The sequence below is a fragment of the Columba livia genome, unplaced genomic scaffold (genome assembly GCF_036013475.1).
Source record: "Columba livia isolate bColLiv1 breed racing homer unplaced genomic scaffold, bColLiv1.pat.W.v2 Scaffold_345, whole genome shotgun sequence".
Classification (NCBI taxonomy): Eukaryota; Metazoa; Chordata; class Aves; order Columbiformes; family Columbidae; genus Columba; species Columba livia.
This window is the reverse complement of record NW_027043382.1, coordinates 111764-117590: the sequence shown is the minus strand read 5'-3', so window position 1 is coordinate 117590 and position 5827 is coordinate 111764.

Below are 5827 nucleotides of genomic sequence, written 5' to 3'. Positions count from 1 at the left end.
GGGGAATGAGCTGAGTCTCCCTCAAACAAATGCCATCATCAGGACACTTGGATATCTCCCTGGGGTTTCCTTCCAAGCTGTGAGCTTCCCTCCACAATGCAAACCTTTCCTACAGCATCTGTGTGTATCTGAAAGCTCCACAGAAAAGCAAAGATTCTACAACAGATAAAATGCTTTTTGGTTTGGGAAATGAGCTGTGTGTGTCCTGGGCTAAACGTTGGGTGCTGAGACCTTAGGAAAGGGTGAGACCTGTCATGGTCTGAGGTGGATCCCTCTGCTCTCAGCAGTGCCTGGTGGCTTTTCAGGGTAACATGGGAGTGTGATCAGCCCCCATCTCAGAAAGGTGCCAGCCCAGGGCAGCTGGAGCAAGACAGAGGGACAGAGCAGCTGCCCTCACTCTGCACTGACCCACAGGCATCCTCTGGTCTCGCAGGACTCGCTCTGTTCTCCCTGAGTGCAGCAGAAATGCTGAGGGTTTTTGACTCCCAACAACACTCTGCAGTGAATATGGGGGGATATGTAAAAAAACGTGGAACTCCCAAACTACCTTCACCATCTCTGTTCCCTATCACTGGGAAAGCAAGTGCTGACAGCCCTACTGTGTTAGCAGAACCAGGACAGTCCCCACTGTTCCCGTGGCCCCACTTCTGCAGAGCTGGGCTGACTCAACGTGAGCCCATGGGCAGAGGCCCTGCTCTTGGTTGCACATTTTCCAGCCCCAAGCAGGGCTATAGCCACAGTGCTGGAGAAAGTTCCTCCAGAAAAGGAAAAGTGTGTCTGTCTGTGGCAGGGGACGATCTGTGGGAGTTGGTTTGATTTTTGTCCAAGAACTCTTCCCTGGCTTCTCACTGTCTCATTTTTCTCATGACAGTGCCCCATGCTCAGGAAAAGCATTTCAGTTGGGGTCATTTATATGAAAAATGGAGTGGCTTTCTCAGAGGAGTGTGTCCTGATTTTAGGTTGTCATTTCCATTTTAGAAGAGACCCCACATGTCAAGAAACAGCCAATGTCCAACAGCAGCTCCATCACCCAGTTCCTCCTCCTGCCGTTCACAGACACACGGGAGCTGCAGCTCTTGCACTTCTGGCTCTTCCTGGGCATCTACCTGGCTGCCCTCCTGGGCAACGGCCTCATCATCACCACCATAGCCTGGGACCAGCACCTCCACACCCCCATGTACTTCTTCCTGCTCAACCTCGCCCTCCTCGACCTGGGCTCTGTCTCCACCATTGTCCCCAAATCCATGGCCAACTCTCTGTGGGATTCCGGGGTCATTTCCTATGCAGGTTGAGCTGCACAACTCTTTCTGTTTGTCTTTTTAGCTTCAGCAGAGTTTTACCTTCTCACCATCATGTCGTACGACCGCTACGTTGCCATCTGCAAACCCCTGCACTACGGGACCCTCCTGGGCAGCAGAGCTTGTGTCCACATGGCAGCAGCTGCCTGGGCCACTGGGTTTCTCAGTGCTCTGCTGCACACGGCCAATACATTTTCACTGCCCCTGTGCAAGGGCAATGCCCTGGGCCAGATCTTCTGTGAAATCCCCCAGATCCTCAAGCTCTCCTGCTCACACTCCTACCTCAGGGAAACCAGGCTTCTTGTGGTCAGTGTCTGTTTAGCATTTGGCTGTTTTGTGTTCATTGTGGTGTCCTATGTGCAGATCTTGAGGGCGGTGCTGAGGATCCCCTCTGAGCAGGGACGGCACAAAGCCTTTTCCACCTGCCTCCCTCACCTGGCCGTGGTCTCCCTGTTCCTCAGCACTGCCTTGTTTGCCTACCTGAAGCCCCCCTCCATCTCCTCCCCAAGCCTGGACCTGGTGGTGTCAGTTCTGTACTCAGTGGTGCCTCCAGCAGTGAACCCCCTCATCTACAGCATGAGGAACCAGGAGCTCAAGGATGCCCTGTGCAAACTCATATCCCTCTGTTTTCTGAAGCAATAAACTGGCCATCTTCTTCTATATAGGAGTTTTAATGTAGCTAATTACAAGCTCAGCCTGTCAACTGGATTTTCTGGTGTTGTTGGTTGTTTTCTTATTGTGATAATGTTGTCAACCCCTTTCTAATTCACTGCTGGCTTTTCTTTTATAACTGTTGGTTGCTTAAATGAGCAGCACTGCTCTCCTTGTCTCTAAAAAGAATAAAGGGCTCTTTAGTGACTTGTTTTTCTCTATATCCTTCCTGCAAAGGCTTTTTGGAGCTGCAGGGACAGTTCCTGTGCATGGGTGGAGGGGAAAAATGCTCTGGCATGGCAGCCCTGCCAGGGAGCAGCAGCGCTTGTTCTTCCAGAGCTGTTCTGATTCCACTCCCACACTCTCCTTCTCATCCCTGGTGTTGGTGCAAGGCCTGAGTGCTCTGGCAGCTTGGTCACCGTCCTGCTGTGTGTCAGTGCTGTGAGCGCAGGCAGGGACAGGCAATGGGCACTGCTGTGACAGAGCTGGCCTCAGTAACAGTACTTGCACAAGGAAAAGTGATCTTCTTTGGGCAGTGCATGATGGTTTATATCTTCTTGCAATGTTTCTCTCAAGCTTATTCCTACAGAATTGGCCACAGATGAAACACCCGTGTGCAGCTGAACAGTGTGTGTGTGCAGGGCTGGCACACAGCAGTGTCCTCTCACAGCCAGGCTCCTGCCAGAGACCTGCAGGACCAGCAGAGCAGGGGCTGGGCTGTGCCCCTGTGCACTGGACACCCCGTGGAAGGAGCCCCAGGTCAATCACCATGGACTGGCCCCTCACAACCACCATTTCCAGCTCTGGCCTCTCACCCCAGCTCAGAGGTCTTTGTCCCTCCATGGAATTACACTGAATGACTAGGTCAGAAATCAAAGTTCGCATTGTACAGATGGGACGTGAGCATTGAGAACAGGTACATGAGTTGACATGAACTTGAGTCAAAACAAACACCATCAGCTATTCCTGGGGTTCCATGATGGCCTTTGGGACAGACAGGGTCTCGAGGTCATTTCTCATTAGGACTAACATTGCATGGAAACTGTTTGAATGCAGCACTGGGTTGTGCTTCCTTTAATCAATGTCCCTGTGTCCATTCCTCGTGACGTGGAACATATCAGATGAGTGCAGAGCAGGTGACACACCACAGGGCTGAGGTGTCTCCCGTCCTTTGGGAGCGGCAACAGGAGGCCAGAGGGACACTGTGACTCCTGCCTCTGTGTGTAAAAGGGACAGACTCTGTGTCTGAACATCCCTGGGTGCACAAGGAGCCCATGAGGCCAGCTCAGATGTGGACACCTGACAGAAACTGACATTTCTGTGTGTGACTCCAGAACAAACCTCACTGGCCCGGACAGACCAATCTCACCTGCTCCTGTCTGCTACGATGTCCTTACCCGTGAGTCTGGATTGTGGTCTCAAATGTGTCAGAACAACCAGAGAGGTACTCAGGTCCTTGGAAAAGGCAGTTGTCAAACCAGTCTTCAAGAAGGGCAGGAATGAGAACTGGGAGAATTACGGGCTAGTGAGCCTACCTCTGTCCCTGGGAAGGAAATAAGACAAGTCTTCCTGCAGCCATGTCCAGGCACTTGGAAAACAAGGAAGGGATTGCTGAACCCAAATGGGCAGGGAAAGAATGGGCACGTTGTGCACATGGAATTTCACAAGGTGTCAGACAAGGTTTCCTGTGGTGTCCTTATAATGTGATTGGTGCTCCATGGGTAAAGAAGTGGATGCTGGATGGGAAGTTGGCTGGATGATGGAGCCCAAATGTCACCAGTGGTACAAAGTGCCCACAGAGCCAGTTTCCAGTGGGATCCCTCAGGGACCAGCACTTGGGCCAGCACTGTTGAACGTCTCTGTTCTCCCCCTGTATGATGTGACACAGTGAACCTTCAGCTCCTTAGTGGATGGTGCAAAGCTGGGCAGAGGCCTTGGACAAGCTCACCTGGGTCACCCTGCCCTGAGCAGGACAGTGGACAAGATGATGTTCAAACCTGAGTTGCTCTGTGATTCCAGGAATCTTTCCATTGGAAACGTTTTGGAAGAAGGAAGAGGTGGAGGAACAAGAAAATAAAAATACAGGCAGAGGAGGAGACCTCAAAGGTGCCAAATAAACAGAGCAGTTCTGTGAAGAATGTTTCTCTGCTCAAACTGTTAGCAGGAAATCTATAACCAGCTCCCCAAACTCCCTGTTCTGCTCATTGGCCCCTGGGATTTCCAGCACATTTCTTTACATCAGATTCTGCACTGAAGTTTGCACTGATTGTTACAGCTTCTTCGCAGGATTGCTTCATGTTTCCTTAGAGAACTGGATGTAAACAGGCACCGGGGAATTTTTAATTAGAGGAAACAGAAAAAAAAAAAGGAGAAAAAAAAAGAAAACACAATAGAACTTAATGATGTTTCTCAGTTCTATGGTTAAATTAAGCAGTTTCCAGCGAGGTCCATTGCCATAATTGAAGAGATGCCTGTAGGGAGTAGGAGAGCAACTGCTGAAAGACTTGAGCTGCCTGAAGCTCAAAGCAGAGTGAGAGCTGAGAGGCTCTGAATGAGCCAAGAGTGAGAGGTGAAGAACCTCTGGGGAGTGATGGAAAGTGCAAATGTCCAGACAGGCTTCTGAAGAGATGAGTTCAGACACAGGGAGCTGGGTAAGGACAGGTGGAAACTCCTGGATGTGCAGGGGATTAAATACACGTAGTGATAGACAGAGTTCTGGCACTGCAAGCACAGGGAAAGGCCAACGTTTCATCTCCCACAGTCCGTACACATTCTGAAAATTCATATTTTGGCAGGATAGAAATTCCACAGACATTTTATTGGAAATATTGAATTATTTAATCTGATTAAAAAAGTGTGGGTTTCTTGTTCTTGTTGTTGTTGTTGCTTTGGTTTGATTTGGTTTGGTTTGGTTTTTAAGATGTTTGCCTGGGACTGGTGGGAATCAAACCAGACTGATAGAGTGATGGTGCTTTCCTCATTTACAATTAGTTTTCAACACTTGTGCATCTAATTAGATAAGTTTCAGGACTGTAGGTAAAGAGGCAGATATGTGAAGAGCACTTAGAAGATGTGATAGAAGAATATTCCAGTTGATGATAGAGAATCATAGAATTATTTCAGTTGGAAGAAACCATCAGGACCATTGAGTCCAACCACAACCTAAATCTAGAACTAAACCGTGTCCCTAAGAACCTCATCTAAACATCTTATAAACCCCTGCAGGGATGGTGACACCCCCACTGCCCTGAGCTGCCTGTTCCAATGCCTGACAGCCCTTTCCAGGAAGAATGTTTTTGTAATATCCAATCTGAACCTTCCCTGGCACAATTTGAGGCCATTTCCTCTTGTCCTATCACTTGCTACTTGGGAGAAGAGACCAACACCCTCCATGTTCAACCTCCTTTCAGGCAGTTGTGGACAGCGAGAAGGTCTCCCCTCAGCCTCCTGTTCTCCAGGCTGAACCCACCAGTTCCCTCAGCCGCTCCTCATCACACTTGTGCTCCAGCCCCTGACCAGCTCCGTTCCCTCCTCTGCACTCTCTCTAGTGCCTCAGTGTCCTTCTTATGATGAATGGCCCAAACCTGAACACAGGATTCAAGATGCGACCTCATCAGCGCTGAGAACAGTGGCACAATCACGCTACTTCTGCTGGCCACACCATTCCTGATACAAGCCAGGATGCTGGTGGCCCTTTTGGCCATCTGGGCACACACAGGCTCATGTTCAGCTGCTGTCGATCAACACCCCCTGATCCCTTTCCACCAGGCAATGTTCCAGCCACTCTTCCCTGAGCCTGGGGTTGTTGTGACCCAAATGCAGGACCCGGCCCTTGGTCTGGTCAAACCTCATACAAATGGCCTCAGCCCAATGATCCA